The sequence below is a fragment of the Thermobia domestica genome, chromosome 4, assembly GCF_964235325.1.
Source record: "Thermobia domestica chromosome 4, izTheDome1.hap1.1, whole genome shotgun sequence".
Lineage (NCBI taxonomy): Eukaryota > Metazoa > Arthropoda > Insecta > Zygentoma > Lepismatidae > Thermobia > Thermobia domestica.
In genome coordinates this window covers 14,861,477-14,880,005 of record NC_137457.1, presented here as the reverse complement: position 1 = coordinate 14,880,005, position 18,529 = coordinate 14,861,477, and the positions used below count along the sequence as shown (strand labels likewise).

Sequence of the window (18,529 nt, the reverse complement as noted above, 5' to 3'; positions counted from 1 at the left end):
GCGCCAAGCGACCACCACCTCTTCCCAGCGATGAAGACAAGGCTCTCTGCACAACGCTTTGATACTGACGCAGAACTGCACGCCGTTGTAATCAGTGGTTGAAATCGCAACGGTATTGAAAAATTTGTACCACAGTATGATAAGTACTTTATTAGCATGGCGATTATGTGGAAAAACAGCTTATGAGTACTTTTCGAATGTGTATAATACAATGTGGTTTGTTCATTCTGTTTTTTTTTTTTTTTTTTAATTTCGATACTTCTGCTACTTTCTGAAGAGCCCTTGTAAATATAGACTTTACCAAGAAGCCGTCACGTACAAGGGTACGTCATTTCATTAATAACAAATTAAATGTTACATAACTTAATCGCATAGTATGATAGATGGAAATTGAACATAGACATTTTAATTTTACAAGATAATAGGCACCAATAAAAATAAACAAACAAATAAATAAATCGTACCGTCATGCTGTTCAATGCTAAAATAGCAAACTTTATGTTGATAATTACATAATATAATAAAATCTACAAGCATTCTAATAAGTACGGAATAATAATAATACCGAATAACCCAAACAATAGAAGTAAGTAAATAAATACTTAAATACTAAAAAAGTCTAAACTCAGCATTTTGTTGAAAGGGGTCAAAATGGCCTCTGAAGCTTTTACTGTTAAAATGGCATAAAACATAAGTACGTATATTCTTGCCACTTGCTTTCAAAATTCTAACAAAACCATTAACCAACTAGAATAATACACGGGGGCACCATGACTCACTGGTAGAATTATAAACTTATAAAAATGAAATGAAATCTTTAAGTTTTACGCCTCACGGTTATGCCGGCTAGGCTAAAGGAGACGGCGATGTTCAAAAAGAAATGAAATGCTGGAAGGATGAAAGTGGGAGGAAACGGATGAACGTCGGGGAAACCCACGCAGACGGTGTTTGTCCACCACAAAACCCACTTGACGCGAGCTGGGATCGAACCAAGGACTCATGCACCAGAGGTAAACTCTCTACCAATGAGCCATCGCGGCCCGTAATAAACTTATAGGATCATAGAATAGTAAACTTACTGAATTATTGGAACTAACAGTACATGAGCTTTGAAATTATAAAACTTTTAGAATAACAAAGTGAGATACAGTTCTTGTAATGAAGTGTAATGCAAATTATAATACAAACTTTTATTATAATAATAATAAAAAGACATTCGTCTGAGCCACTGCTTACGAACTGAACTGACCACCATTTAACCCGCCTGTATGACCTGAATTGAGTTTTAGTGGCAACAGAACAAAATCTTGCACCTCGTGCCAAGCCTCTATACTTCGAACAAAGTCCACTAGAGGCGCTCCAAAATCATTAAGACTGATAACTTCGAGTAACAACATGCCGTTGTGACTTGAGTTATGTTATGTTGAATGAATGGGACGACGTAGTTAGAGACCGGCACGGGCCGGACTTGGGCAGGCCGACTCTGCTATTTCTTTGGGCCGGGCCGGGCTTGGGCGGGCCGACACTGTTATTTCTTTGGGTCGGGCCGGGCTTGGGCTGGCCGACACTGATTTCTCTTCAGGTCGGGTCGGGTTGGGGCCGATCAATTGCAATTCTTTAATAATTATTGACTTTCGTTAAACGATAATTGGAATAAAGCCAAACGTTGAAAAAGTGTGTCCGTGTTACAAAGAATGTAATAGCTATTTACAGTTTGTGTTGCTTAGCGGCTCCACTTTCACTATAGAGGATTGCAGGCATTATGCGGTAAATTGATCTCTGACCTTGACCTTCACCGAACTCAAAATATAACAAGAAGGGGTGGGAATGTTTTGCCTGTCGCTAAACAATATTGCCATCTTCACTTTATTCTAAAAGTCAATTAAGTTAGATTTTTCTTACAGGGAATGGAGTTTTTGTTCTCTCGATGACAGGCAAAATTCTAGGAGGCAATGGTACCATTCGGGAGGCAAGCGTCAGGTTGTGAACCAGAGTTTAGAAAATGTTTCTGGGGGTTAGGTCAAATTTAGTACTAAATTTTGAGAAAGATTGGGGCTCGAGCTAATTTTTTAAAAAATTATCGGGCCCGGGCCAGGCTCGGGCCGAAAATCTTCGAAACTTTTCGGACCCGGGCTGGACCGGGCCTAGCTACGTTCGGGCTGGATTGGGCTCGGGCTGAAAAATTCGGCCCATGCAGGTCTCTATGTAGTACGTTGCTTCAGGTTAACAATAGATCATACAGGGTTAACTGTTAAACCCTGTTCAGTGGCGGATCTAGTAGGTAAAAAATGGGGGAGCAGCCAGAACACAGAATATGATAGATATATCATAAATTTACTATAAACTTTCAAAAATATATAAGTAATGCCTAAAATTATTTTTGTCAAAAAACTAGCGGGCCTGGGCCTCCCTGGCTCCGGCCTAGATCCGCACCTGTAATTGTGTAAGAATACACAATACCATCGCATATCGGACCCTATGATAGGGTATTATATAAGACTATAAGGCAAACAAGCGTGCTTCATTCAACTCACATGTCAGTCTGAGACTTTTTTTTTTTTTTTTTTCAATTTTCGTTGCATCCATTTAGCTCAAAGCTTTGGGATTTATAAACAATGGACGTGTAATAAAACTCCTTTTGCCCCATTAAATGACGCCCCTGAATACCTGGAGTTGTACGTTAAAGTATTCTTAATCTAAGCAGTTGGGCTATTTCATGAAGAATTTAAAGATATCTCTGAACCACTCAATGAATGTGCGTACCTAGGGTTGCCATATTTTAAAATTAGAAAAGCGGGGGATTCTAAACCGTAAATACTGATGTAAACTTGTGTATTACAAATATTCATTCATATAGAACCTCCAGTACATTACATTAAAAACACGTGAACTACACAAAAGAAAAGTCATTGTGCGTTATAGCAAATATCTTATTAGCAAGCCGCTCTGTGCACACGCACTGGGCAAATAGCTCACAGCCTGAGCCTGAGCACGAGTCAAAATTTAACTCAATCGTGATTGAGATTGACACAAGAGATGTTTACGTTGAATATAACAACAGTGGTGCCCCCCCCCTTATGTCAATGACGCACCCCCCAATTGTCTATTCGTAGGTGTTCTTCCATGAAAAAAATCTTATTTTCGATTAATTTTTACACCCCCTTCAAACATTTATATAGATTTTAACCCCCCAAATATTTCAATGACGCAGTTTGCGTCATATCCCCCCTTGTGGGCACCCCTGCTTCATCAACAAAGTCGTCTTAGATTTTTCTCTAATCCAAAAAAAAGTGGGTAGTTTTGCGTAATTAAGAGATGATTAAGCGGGGGTCGAATAGAGGACCTAAAAATCGGCTGGTACCCGCTAAAATCGAGTAATATGGCAACCCTATGCGTACCACGTGGATTAAAGTTCATTTTTCTTTTTTGCTAAAAGACATAACTGACAAATGAAACGAGTTTAAAAGGCAATAAATCCATTTGTTGTGAGCTATGGAGTGAGACTGCATTTTTCATACCTCTGCCTAACGAAGCGAAACTACAGACGTAATCATTCATTTTTTTTTTTTCATTGTTATTTGGGAAAATGAACGAAAGTTTTCTCAGGTTACTCGCCACTTGTCAAACTAGTTGCTGACATGTTTTCGCTGTTGCGGCTATCAGTTGGAACATACGTGGAAAGCTGTGGAGAAGCCTCAGTGTGTGTGTGTGTGTGTTGTTTATCGAAAGTGCAAGTAGCACTCATGTTACAGGAATTTATCGGAAGGTACTATCGGCAAACAAACCACCGTTGGACTGGCAAGGTTAGTTTGGTTTTATTTCTTTATTTTTCTGCTCATTTATTCTTTTATATGCTATTTTTCACAACGAGTCATTTATTAATAGTAAAAACAGTGTTTTATAAACAATTTTTACAGATTGTTCTTATTCTCACATAGAGGCAAACCATACGATACTGTAATACCATCAAAACCTAAAAGTAGGGTCAAAAAAATAAAAAGACCAAGTTTACTTAGGATAATTTAATAACTTCACAGTAAAACTCAGTGGCTAACTACAGCAAATCCCGATTATCCGCGGAATTGTTTGGCAAGGGCACTCCTGATAACCCGAGAAAAGACAAAATGAGGTACAAACACAATAAATACAATATTCCAGCATGTTTTATTGTGGGTATTGCTCGGGTCGTTAAGGTCAGTGATCAGAGAATGTGAAAGTCATGACCAAAACAAAAGAGCAAGAGCGCCTCATTCATTCACAAATTCCGAGAATTCCTGTAGGATTATGACGCACAATAAACCTGTCAGTAATTTTCGAAATCGCATTGTGTATTTTTCCTGTTGTTGGCTTGGATTATTATTATTATTATTATTATTATTATTATTATTATTATTATTATTATTATTATTATTATTATTATTATGGATATAGTATACGTAAGACCGTCTGAGTTCCAGAAGAAGCTGGACGCTCATACTTTTAGGGATTATTCATTGAGTATCTACGAACTAAGAAAGGGGGTAACAAACCCACTTTCATTTACTTATCCACTGATACGAAAATAAAAAAGAACGTACATATTTGCCCTTGTACTTTATATGCTATAGCGCATTACATTATATGCAACAAGGATTTTGGTTTGCATCATGATATAAATTTAAAAATATTTAACATTTTTCGAATCGAAATCAACAAAATTTATTCTAGAAAGTAAAAATAGAATGTTAAGCACATATAATGAAGACAACGCAGTGATTTAATTTGGTAATGTATAAATATATAATATGAAGTATCCTCGCGCACGGAAGACAGGGGGTTCTCATGTATACTATTACCTTATTATCATCTTTTGAGGTTCCTAATTAACTGTCCAGTGGTCACCTGCGGACTCTCACTCCGCACGGCTTTTGCTTACCAGAGCATAGATGTTCATTTTACTCCGATCTCACTCACCCTGGCCCTCAAAGTGGCAGTTAGTCCTCGCCCTCGTGCAGGAAACTTGTCCTCGCCCTCTCAGTGACAGTTGGTCCTCGCCTTCGCGAAGGGAGTTGTCCATCGCCCTCGTAATGGGAATTTCTCCCCGCTCTCGCGTCATTGAGGGTGAGGGAATTTGAAGGTGAGGATGCCCTAGAGAGGGCCACCCTTGCGAGGATGAACATCTCTGTACTACCATGAGCAAAATAAATGACGCGTCTCTTTATTTTGAAGTTTTTTGAAAATATCTCCGTTTTCTTTATATGTTCGAAATTTCGGAAGGTTTCCCCAGCAGGAAACGTTAATAACAAACCCGTTTTTAATATTTGTGTTAGATATTAGCTTAAAATAAAGAAATTAGAAGCAAAAAACATTAAATCGACAGAAATCTCGAGAATTACCAACTCTGCTAAAGTGGGAAATTTTCAAGAACACGAGGGAATTCTGCATTTCAACACGAAGCAGCGACATCTATGTCATTGAGAGAAATGTGGATTAAATCTACAAACTAAACTTTTAACGAATATTTCTAGTATGTCTTATTATATGCATTATCTGCAAACTCCAAATATATGAATATATGCTAAGTATTAACATAAAGATAGAGCAAATAGTGGAAATTATCTATGGAAAAGGACGAATTGGTAGGACGATCGTAATGAAATATCGTCTTTACCGGAACAGGCTCAATTCACGTAAAAAAACAAATAGCTCAGTTAGTTAAAGCAACGACTCTGTATGCTGAAGGTAGCGGGTTCGATCCCGTGGAAGTGCCGTTATCATTTTTATCACTACACTACGGTTATTTTTTTTATTTTTTTATTTGGGAAAGAATCAAATTGTAACGTATGTGTAAAACTCATGACGATACCAAAAAAAGAAAAAAATGCTGTTGTCGCACTTGCAATAGCGTCCCTAATTTTGTTTGCAAACAGTTTCGTAATTATTTCCCCTGTGCTCACTGCTCACCATATGCTCGCTGGCGCATAACGAATGTTTCCCAGTAAATGTTAATTCTAATTTGGAGAATTTTATAAAGTTTCACAATATTTCTCACTAGATAGTCTTCTATCTACGTGTTTGGATATTTTGATAACAGATTTCCCTATTAAATCTTTAATTTTCCCTAGATGTTTAATTACGGAAAAGTTTTACAATGTATTTTTATTGAATTGAAATTGTTTTGAATTTACTACATAAGGTAAGTAGACCGAAGGAGGAGAACTCAAGTAATTGATATTCTACGTAAAAGCAACCTATTGTAGAATGATGATGCTTCTTACCTTCAGCACATAATCTTTACATTACAGAGTCAGAGAGAGAAAAATCCTGGTTTTTCCTCCTCTATGACCACCCATCTTAAACCTCTACATATCATTGTTCGTCTCACAGAATTTCGGTGCTCCAAAAACATTCAAATAATAATAATAATAATAATAATAATAATAATCCTGAATATGCCATCCTTACATAATTAGGATATCTTAGTTTCCTAGTTTAAATCTTAAATATCTTAGTTTAAAATGCTTTCTTTAGTACTTATTTGAGCAACCATGTAGGAGGGGGTACGACTTTTTATTTTGCCCCTCTCATTTCAGTAGCCTTCCAACAGAAAGTAATTTTTGATAAGCAGGACAGACAAAATGAATAAGAAATATATTTACAGCATCCTCTCCCCTTTCATGATTGGAATATCACGTAATATTTTTTATTCTACGAAAGATGGCCCTCTGCGGTTAGGGGTAGGTAACTAAAAAAATACCTAATATATAGCGCCCCTTGATTGTAATATTACCGCTTCTTTATTTGTACGAGGGAGCCCCTACACAATCAAGGGTGACAAAAAGAATAGGAAGAGTGTCTATTGATTCCAGTGGTGGATCCAGCACGAACTCCTGGGGGAGGGGAGGGGAAGTGAAACATTCTTTTGATGATGTGAAGCTGTCACAAATTACCAGTTAACTAAACTAAACAATAGTGGGGGGAACTGGAACCCAGTCAGTTTAAATTGATGTAAAAGTTTAATTTTTGGATTCATATTAAAGTTTTGGTTTCAAATGAGAATTTCAGTCCAAGTGGTCAATGATCAAATCTCGTGGGGCTCTTCAGTGTAGGCTAATACGGCCCCCTTATGAGAAAAGGCATAATTATTAACATGTTTATAACTTTCGAATTTTTCGTCTATTTTAAAGAAATATTTTGCTTCGTATTAAAGTGTTGGTTCCAAATGACAAACTCAGTCCGAGTGGACAATGATCAAATCTCCGGGGGGTCTTCAGTATAGGAGGCTACGGCTCCCTTATGGGAAAAGGTAAAAATATGAAAATGCTTATAACTTCCGAATTTTTCGTCTATTTTAAAGAAATTATTGGCTTCATATTAAAGTCTTGGCTTCAAATGACAATTTCAGTCCGTGTGGGCAATGATCAAATCTCGGAGGGCTCTTCGGTGTAGGGGCTTCGGCTTCTTTATGGGACAAGATTCACGTAGTTGATATTGCGAAATTGTTTTGTATATATAAGTGGAAACTTGCACCATTTGGTTAATTTTACCTCTTATGTTTTGCAGATTCATATTCCAAGCAATAGTTACTTCGCAGAGCTAAAAGAAGGCACTTACTAGTTTCATTAAAATGAAATGTCTTTTATGAGAGGAGCAGACGAACGAACAGGCACCCAAACGTTGGTTGAGTCGTACGGTTGAAACTCGTTAAGCTCGCTTCAATTATTATTATTATTATTATTATTATTATTATTATTATTATTATTATTATTATTAATAATAATAATAATAATAATAATAATAATAATAATAATAAAGCATTGCAGGGACCTTTGGTGCAGGGGGTCCTTGGCTCGATTCCACTTCGTGCCAAGTGAAATTTGAGGTGGACAAATACCGTGTGTGTTTTCTTGAGATTTTCCATTTTCCTCCCACTTTCTTCATTTCACCATTTCATTCATCATCATTCTCCCTTAGCGTAGATGCATAATCGTCCAACGTTAAACTAGATATTGCAATTTCAATAATAATAATAATAAAAATTAATTCAACTGAAAGGACTGTAATTTATGTGGACAGCAATTATCATAAATATGCAACCATTATAAAAACAATGCTTTGAGTAGAAAGATAATCCTTCCCAAGTGTTAACGAATGCGCACGAGATAAGACATGTCTCGAGAAAGAGACAAGACGCGCTTTGTGACATCCAAGATAATACGAGGCAAATGTTTTGGACACGAGATAGCTTGTAAAATGTCTCGTCTTGTCTGGAATGTCTCGAAAACAAAAGTCTAAGTTTTAATATTATCTTTCAAGATCTATTCTCTCAGAAGTAGTTCTCTGCCTTAAAATTAATAACGACATTTGTGATTTAAAAAAAGATAAACAATGCCTAAAGTTAATAGTTAACTTTTCGAAAAGAAGCTTCATTAAGGGTGAACCTGAAAGATGTGCACAAACTTCGGGAGGTGATTCGTGACATCAAAAGGAGACAAATGGTCCTCTTGCAGTTTTCGAATTCAGCTTCGTTGTCGAGATACAAGGTTGCCAACTGGTCGTGTTTGAGAAACTCACTGGGAATAAATTCAAGTCCAAGAATAAACTACTACTCATATATTTTTCAGGTCAATTGATTTATACCATGTTGTAAGGTCAAATATTTATTTATGAAGTGTGTACAAAATTCGCCAGGGTCTTTTCTGAGAAAATCGTCGAGAAAAAGTCACCTCCAAGAATAAACTACCCCTCGTAAGTTTTTCTAAGAGAAATATCTGATACTGCAATATAGGGTTGTTAATTAAATATTGATTAATGAAAAATAAACAAAATTGTTAAAACCATTTTTGAGAAAATAGCGTTTTTCGATTTTCGGCTGTTTGTAAACCACACTTATTTTAGGTGGTAGGAAAGAATGGAAAAGCTCCTGTAAGAATACTAAGTAAACCCTAAGTTTAAAATTTGGTGTAGATAAGTTGAACGGTATGGCCTCTAGGCGAGTGCATATAAAAGTGTGCCGAACGGACGGACCGGAAGGACGGGTGTCGAAAAGTCACATTTTCGGTATGTAGACGCCATGAAACATGTAAATCCGTTGAAATCTGAATTTGATATTATTTTCACAATCACTGTATTTTCTTCTCTCTTTTGTCGCTCGAAAAAGAAAAGCCTGAGTTTACCACAAAAAGCTAGGGAGTTTCTCAAAAAATATTCAATTACAGGGCCACCGCACTAAACTTTTTCAATTCAATTTCTTAACTGTGTTAGGCCGCAGTTGTTACTGAAGTGTGTATTTGGATAATACGAATAAAATTATCGTATTATTCAAATACATCGAATGTCAGATTATCGAATAAAAAACTTCGATTGAAGAAAATCTATACTACAAAACTAACTCACACTTTGAGCACATTTTCATTAGACATATAATAGACCAATTAATGCAATCATTGTTTATGAAATATGAAAAAAATCAAATGAGTCATTTTGGGAAAGTCATTCAAAAAGAACACGTCAGGAGTAACCTACCTCTTGTGAATTGTTTCGAACAATGAGTTAAGACATACTTTTGGTTATTAATGAAATATTTATTTGCGAAATTTGAACAAAATCGCCTGTCGTTCGAGAAAATTGTCGGGGAAAAAACCTTGACCCCAAAAATAAACTATCCGTTGTAATTGTTTTTCATAGAAATGACTTATACTAAAATATAGGGTTATTAATGAAATACTTATTTATGAATTATCAATAAAATTGTCCGAGTAATTTTTGAGAAAATCGTTAGGGAAAAATAACTCCCCGAATAAACTATCTCTTGAGGATTCTTTCAGGGTAAGCGAGTTATTCCATATTACTAGGTTTTTAATGAAATATTTATTTCTGAGTACGAACAAAATTGCTTGACTCATTTTTGAGAAAACCGTGGAGGAAAAACACCCCCAAGAGTAAACTACCCCTCGCATATTTTTTCAGGACAAACGAGTTTTGCCATATTGTTCGGTTATTAACGAAATATTTATTTTTGAAATATGAATAAACTCTTTTGAGTCGTTTTTGAGAAAATCGCCCAGACAACACTCCACCAAGAATAAACTACCCCTCGCATTTTTTTAGGACAAACGAGTTATGCCATATTGATAAGTTATTAATGAAATCTTTATTAATGAAATATGAACGAAAACATTTGAGTCCATTTTGAGAAAATCACTGAGAAAAAACTCACCCCCTTAGTATAAACTACCCCTTGTAGATTTTTCTCAGATAAATGCCTTATACCACAAAATAGGGTTGCTAATTAAATATTGATTGATAAAAAAAGAAAGAAAACAAGATCGTTAGAGCCAGTTATGAGAAAATATCTTTTTTTTATTTTCATCGTACAGGAAACTACCCTTGTTTTGGGAGTAGGAGGGAAATAAAAAAAAACTATAGGAAATACTATGAAAATCTTAAGCTAAAATTTGGTGCAGATAAGTTGAACATACCGTAAATTTTTCAACTAATTTACGGTATGTTCAAGTATGGCTTCTAGGCGAGGTATGGCTTCTAGGCGAGTGCACAGAAAAGTGTAGCGAACGGACGGACGAACTGATGGACATGTATCGAAAAATAACTTTTTCGGTGTTAGGGGCTATAATACGTGTAAATTCGTTGAAATCTCAAATTTGATTTTTTTTTCGAACACCATACTTTCTTCTCTCATTTGTCACTTCAAAGTAAAAGGAACTCAGAACTACAGATAAAAGACACCTACTTTTACACATAGACATTTATTGATTTAAAACTGTTTTAGTTTGTGTCATTTCACTTCCAATTGAAAGGTTTTACAATGATTAACGGCATACCAATGACGAGACGGAAGTTTTCAGGAAGTAAATGCATTCAGAAGTCTAGACAGCATTACAGCCTGTTTTTATTTCTGCAATTGTTAACAGCTGTAATTTCGTCCAAACGCTACATGAAATAATTTTTGGTTGACGTCATTGTATTACTATTTTAGTATTGTTCTCTTCAGACTTGGTTGAAGTTTTGTCTTAACGGTTATACATTTTTTCTTTCTTATTTCATCGTTACACATAAGAACAAAATGTTATGGTGAGTGGATAGATTCGAACCTACGAACATTGAGTTTATATTCTTCCAACACTTTACCAATGGACCAAGCTTTGTCTTCACGTTAACGCCCGGTTACAGGGTTTACTACGATTTAAATAAAATGGCTGGCTGTTAGAATTCCCTGCTCACATATTTCGATAAATAATTTTCATTGCTTCACAATATTGGCAATGGACAAAAGTTAGCCCGTGTTGAAGCTTTTTGCTCCTAATTTAGTTAACATTATTTTACTTATTTAAGGAATATATTGAAAATTGTCAGCAGCCACGTATGCAGTAATTTATTTCGGGAGAAGTCCGACTTCAATATTAGGATAAATTATAATAAAATTTAAAAGATAATCCTTAAATTTAGGCTAAATTTACAGAGAAGTTGGGATTTCAGAGGGGAGTCCGGACCACCTGGACCCACCCCTAAATGCGTCCTTGTTTGTCAGTAACGTTTCCTCATTTTGAAACCCTCAAAAACGTCGGATATATAAAGGAAAACGAGTTATTTTCGATAAAATATCACTTCAGAAGACGCGACAGTTTTATTGCACATGGTGGTGTCCCAAGTTCACAAGGGCAAGAATTCATTAATTTTGATTCTCTATCATTGTGCTCTATCGAAAGGTTAGGTTTGTAACATATTACTCCTACGAACAAGCATGACTGGCAGATAGGAATACTGAACACAACTCCAGAGAAATGCATGCTGAACTTAACGTTTATAGCTACGCTTTGGTGATTTGCCCTCAAGGTCAATCGAGTGGTAATTCAGTTCCGTCCCTGTTCTTAAGCCATGTTCGTATTACTTCGAACAGTTTTGATAATGAAAAGCATGCCTCTTAATATAACAGACTTCTTTCGCGTAAGAAATCGAAACTCAGTTGGTCAGAGCAACTAGTCTGTAAGAATTAGGTTGTTAGTTAGTTAGGAGCCCAGTACGAGTAAGGGTTTTTATTACTATTGTTTTTATCTTTTTTATGTGAGGAAAGATCAAATTGTGACATCGCGATATCAAATGTATTTGATTAGGTAGCTTTGTCTTAGCTAAACTTTAAACATCAGTAACCGTTGAAATTATTTCACCAACTGATCACTTACTGAACATTTCAAACACGTCAAACCAGTGGCATAACATGAAGGTTAACCTCTCCTCCGCAGTCCTTAGTTATGCGTCCGTACTTTCAAGGGCGGACTAAGAGCCGGGCGACTGCCCGGGGCGCCAGAGAAAGAGGGGCACCAAAACGAGCCTCAAAAAGTAAATTTTATAATGTGCTTTCTACTGACGTTTTTGGTTTATATTCTTGTAAACTAGTGGCAATTATATGATCTTTTTCCATTTCACTATGGAAGAAGAGAGTTTCATAGTACTAAGGGGGCTGTATCGAAAAATTGAGAGATGGCATGTAGAATAAAGAGTGCCGGGAATTAAGTATTGTTTGTTTGTTTGCTTGAGTTTAGCGTTCCACGGTTATGCCTTAATGGGCAAGGAAGATGTGGATACTAATTATAGTGGAATCCGAACCACTTTTATCGTTCAACAGTAATCCACCGGGAATTGGACCCGGTACCATAGAAGGCAGGCGTGCTAGCCACTAGACCAGGGGGGTGGAGTTGGTATTGTTTATAGCGGGCCATATTCTTTGTGAACTTTTCCTAGGTAATGGATTTCTTTTTGAAAATGGGTTTAAAACAGGGGCGTCATTTAGGGAGGGCAGGGAGGGGCATTTGCCCCCCGTGAGTTTGAGATGTATATAGATTTTATCATTAGAATAGTAGTAAATCAGTGAAAAACGCGAAATTTTACTTATATCAAGAGGTCTTGCCCCCCCCCCAAAGCAAAATCTGAAATGACGCTCCTGGTTTAAACTATTAAAAACACTATGACAAAATGTAAAATATAGGCTACTACTAGGGGAAGGGCGCCAAAAAGTCACTTTGCCCGTGTGAAAATTTGGCCTGCTCCGCCCCTGCGTACTTTCTGTATATTTTTTGGCCTTGCAGCTTGTGCGGTCCCCACGCCACATTGTTGCGGGGGCGCTATTTACGCCTACCCTTCGAACGTAATTCAATAACTGTTTAAGAAATTCTACCATCAGCGTGAAAACGGGAATATATTTTTCTAATAGTCCCATAGAACTTTCACTCAGAATGCCAGATGCAATTTTTCAGAGTGGGCTCTGGCTAAGTAGAAGAAAGATCTGTTTCCTAAGTAAGTTCCTTTCAGAAAGTTTGCTATTTCTTTAACAGTGATGTAAATAAATATACTTATCGTTATTAGCTCGACACCAAACCATCCTGGACAAATCCCTCTAGAACAATGATCGGCAAAAGTTATTCTGCATAATTTTATAAGCGACTCAAGGGTGAAACACTTGTTAACGAAAGCAATGTTGTGTATATACTGCCTTGTTTCTGACAAAATATAAAGTCTTTTGTAATCTTTAGACACTTTTCCTATTCTTTTTGTCACCCTTGGTTGTGTAAGGAAGCCTCGAACAAATGAAGAAGAGGTAATATTACAGATAAGGGGCGCTATAAATATATTACGTATTTCTTTTGTTACCTAACCATAACGGCCTAGGGTCGTCTTCAGTAGAATAAAAAATGCTACGTGATATTACATTCACGAAGGAGGAAAGGATGCTCTAAATATATTTCTTATTCATTTTGTCTGCCCTGCTTCTCAGAAATTATATACCTTCTGTTGGAGGGTGCTGAAAAGAGAGGAGGGGAAATAAAACGTCGTGCCCCCTCATACGTTTTAAATTTTGTGACGTGGTTGCTCAAATTATTACTAAAGAAAGCACTTTAAACTAAGATGTGTGAAGTTACAACATTATGTAAGGGTGGCATATTCATTAATAATAATAATAATAATAATAATAATAATAATAATAATAATAATAATAATAATAATAATAATAATAATAATAATAAATATGCACGTCTTTGGAGAGCCGAAATTATGTGAGACGAACAATGATATGTAGAGGTTTAAGATGGATGGTCCTAGAGGAGGAAAAACCAGGATTTTTCTCTCTCTGACTCTCTAACGTTAAGATTATGTGCTGAAGGTAAGAAGCATCATCATTCTACAATAGGTTGCTTTTACGTAGAATATCTATTACTTGAGCTCCCCTCCTTCGGGCAACTTTGCTTATGTAGTAAATTCAAAACAATTTCAATTTAAGACAAATATTTATAGAGAAAATTAAACATTTAATAGGGAAATCTGTTATCAAAATATCCGAACACGTAGATAGAAGACTATGTAGTGAGAAACATTGTGAAACTATAAAATTCTCCAAATTAGAATTAACATTTACTGGAAAACATTCGTTATGCATCAGTGAGCACAGGGGAAATAATTACGAATCTGTTTGCAAACAAAAATTAGAGACACTAATGCAAATGCGACGATATTTTCTCTCTTTTTTTTTTTTTTTTTTTTGGTATCGTCATGAGTTTTACACATATGTTACAATTTGATTCTTTCCCAAATAAAAAATAAATAAAATAACCTTAGTGATAAAAATGACAACACTACTTCCACGGGATTCGAACCGTCTACCTTCGGTATACAAACTCGTTGCTTTACCTAACTCAGCTATTTGCTTTCTTACGTAAGCTGCACCTGTTCTACAGTAAAGACGATTTTTCATTACGATTGGGCTAACAATTCGTCTTTTTCCATAGGTAATTTCCACTATTTGCACTATCTATACGTTAATACTTAGCATAGATTCATATATTTGGAGTTCGCTGATAATGCATATAATAAGACATACTAGAAATATTTCGTTAAAATTTTCGTTTGTAGATCTAATCCACGCTTCTCTCAATGACATAGATGTCGCTGCTTCGTGTTGAACTGCAGAATTCCCTCGCGTTCTTGAAAATTTCCCACTTTAGCAGAGTTGGTAATTCTCGAGATTTCTGTCGATTTAATGTTTTTTGCTTCTAATTTCTTTATTTTAAGCTAATATCTAACACAAATATTAAAAACGGGTTTGTTATTAACGTTTCCTGCTGGGGAAACCTTCCGAAATTTCGAACATATAAAGAAAACGGAGATATTTTCAAAAAACTTCAAAATAAAGAGACGCGTCATTTATTTTGCTCATGGTAGTACCAGAGTAGATTGCCCTTCGAAACGTGCACTAGTGGTGGAAATATTGATTTTTACAATGCTATTTATTTTTTATGTTTTAGAACATGCAGCACTTATTTGCATGTGGAGTGTTAGTCCGCAACGATTCTTTATGAAATATACTTGAACGCGAATACAGCAAGGTTAAATTTGTTTGTGGCATTTCCGGATAATCGTGGCTTTACTGTAATTAATTTTGTGGCCTATGGAACCTGAATATTCAATGCCATATTCGCACAAAAGGTCTTCACTGATTTTTGTCGTTACCCAATCAGTTTCTATTGTGTATTCCTATTTCTGCAAGATTTGTCTTATTATTGTCCTGCCATTTCCGAATCGTCTTCCAAATGAGTTCCATTTTTCTTTTTTTTAATTGAAAACGTGACTATTTACTTTCACTCTACATGACCTGCTCACCTGAACCTCCTAGACTTAACGACCATAACACTGTTAACTAAATAATATAAATAGCGAAATTCCTCGTTACGAAGTTTCCGCCATTCTCCATGCCTGTCCCTCTTGAATTCAAGTGTTCACTTCGGGAACATTTTATTTTCAAATACTTTTAGTCTGCGTTCTGCCTAGTTCATTCGAATAATTTTCTGCTGTTATTTGAATATTAATGAATATTGGAGGAATCCATTTTTTTTTTTTGAATACTCGAACAAATTCACTTAGTTCCGTCAAAGTAAGCGGCTATATTTCGCAACCACACAACACAACAGGCATAATTATCGATTTGTACTGTATATGTTAACCTTTAAACGCCCATTCATGCACCTGCTGCGTTAAGGCTTTAAACCTCAATAGTTCAGCCCCTAATTAAGCTAGGAAAACAATACCACTTCCAACTGGTTTCTCTAACTGAATAGCAAAAAAAAAAAAAAAAAAAAAAAAAAAAAAAAAAAAGTTTGAAGTAGATCTATTATGTAAAGGTTTTCAAAGCTGCAGTGCCTTACAATAAATCGAATTAGAGTAGTCACAAAATTATTTGCAACTTGTTACATGTTGAATTTAAATGGTTATCTATATTTTATTGTAAACATCTAATCTATTAAATTTAATGCCAGATAAATAAGTAAAAGTTCTTTTATTTTATTTTACTTATTGCAATACATTGTTAATTTGCTTAATGATTCTTGCAAGGATTCCTTATTTAATCCAAACAGGCCCTTTGTCTTATGGATGTAGGCTATACCACTCAAGAACCTGAATTAAGGGTCTTCACTACAGCGAAATTAAACTACCGCTAATTTTAGAGTTTTTCTGTAATATCTTCAAAACAGATAAAATTATTCGAAAAGCAGGAACGTAGTGAACTAGACAATACGATTTTACATATGATACCGTTATCACAACTCATCTACCTGCTTTCGACTTGTAACTGTAGATAGATTAAGCGTCTTTTGCAAATGGTGGCATACCAAAAGCATATAGATGAATTGTGATAAAGGTATCATATGCAAAATCGTATTGTCTAGTTCACTAAGTTTCTGCTTTTTTGAATACTTCTATTTGTTTTGAAGATATTACAGAAAAAACTCTAAAATTAGCAGTAGTTTAATTTCGCTGTAGTGAATCTCCTTAAGAATTCTTCACTTGGAACATCTCCTTCAATAGAAATCATTATGTGGTGTAGAGTTGCCATCCGTCCAGTATTTTAACAGACAGTTTGGTTTTGGACCTCTTTGTCCAGTATCCGGTACTTCAAAACCGAACGTTAAATACCCGGAACTTTTTCGTCTTACTAGTCCTGTTCTCTGTTCTATGCAGATTATTTTGAAGTGACGAAAGGAATTGTTTGTCAATGAAGTGGTAAAAACAGAGCGTATAATTAGCTTTGATATCATCAACCTGTCGTGAAAACTGACAGAGATTGTCTGACAACTAACTTCTTTTATCAGAGGGGGCCGCGGTGGCTCAGTGGTAGAGCGTTCACCTCTGGTGCATGGAGTTTTTGCTTTGATCTCAGCTCGCCCCAAGTGAGCGTTGTAGTGGACAAACACCGTGCTCGTGGGTTTCCTCGGGGTTCTCCTGTTTCCTCCCACTTTCTTCATTTCACCATTTCATTCATCTCTCATAATCACTGCGTGTTTTAGCCTAACCGGCATAACCATGAGACGTAAAACTTAAAAATTTTTTCGTCTTTTTATCAGCTGAAAACGATCGAAAATTTCAAACGAGAAACGCGAAAAGATTGAACGTACCGGCTACTATGTCTCTGTGAGCTATTATTATCATGGTATATTTAATTAGTATTATCGAACACGGTCTTCTTTTATTTCAACAATCATAGATGGCATGATCAATCAAACCTTGAACCACTTTGACTCACTGTGACCCACTCCGACCTACCACGTACCGTGGCCACTCTGACTCACCACCCACCACCATGAGCAACTCTGACCCACGAGCACGAAAACCCATTATCATTAACTCTGACCCCCTGATCCTCGCCGTCTTCTCTACTGACTAAAGAGTTTTCACTTGTAATAAAACAAGACTGTGAAATTATCATTAATCGGAGTTTGAATTTCTACGGTCAATTGCTCAAGCACCGCACTGTTACAATATCGATGGATCTGACCATTACGATATAAAATGGTAAAGTGTTTGTCATTGGCCATATTTTATGATGAATTTCAATTTAATTATCATATACGTATAATTATTTCCTAGTTGAATTACAGATACTTTTCAGTGGAAAATAGGATGAAATTCGAGTCTCAAATAAAGTAGGCCAACGTAAAAAAAAAAAAAAAAAGTGTAAAATTCGACTTCTCAAAAGTTAACTAGTAAGTACTAGGTCTATTGTTATTATTACAATTAATATTATCTATATCCAAAAGTGCCTTTTTTTTTTTTTTTTTTACTCATCTTGGGTACGTAAATAGAAACAAGTGAAAAAAAGAGGAAAAATACAGACTTTGAAAGTAAAACGTTGACGTGTTCAGAAGATACTGCCTACAATGCACTGAGCACAGTAGGTCCGTGCGTTACGGTGGGTGGTGTGTTGCAGTGGATCTCCTCCTGTTGGCCCAGACCCACTCACAAATCTTGAAACACGACCAACTGATCCTCTGTTTAAGAAAAAAGATCTTTCCTCCGAAAATAACCTTGGTCAACACATCAAGGAAAATGAGTCCAGTAATCGTTTACGCACTGAAAAAGGATGGACCATAAACCTCTCCTCTTGTCACGGCGCAAAAAACATTGGGCCTTATGCATAGTCGTTTTGACGTATGATTAGCGTCATACTAAAGGTCTGATTAATGCAGGAAACATATGTTAGTCGAAC

The 18,529-nt window shown here is 36.0% G+C and overlaps 1 protein-coding gene across 2 annotated transcripts in view; it reads left to right on the top strand.

Annotated features, from left to right (window-relative positions):
- Nucleotides 1-3,494: 3,494 nt before the first annotated feature.
- The window catches only part of LOC145683738 (trophoblast glycoprotein-like), an 88,735-nt gene continuing 73,700 nt past the window's right edge, over nt 3,495-18,529 (top strand). The window contains exon 1 of one of the 2 annotated variants that reach the window (XM_081755263.1): nt 3,495-3,803. The gene's annotated coding sequence lies outside the window, so the exon portion shown is untranslated. The remainder of the gene's footprint in view (nt 3,804-18,529) is intronic. The other variant, XM_081755262.1, reaches the window with a different exon arrangement.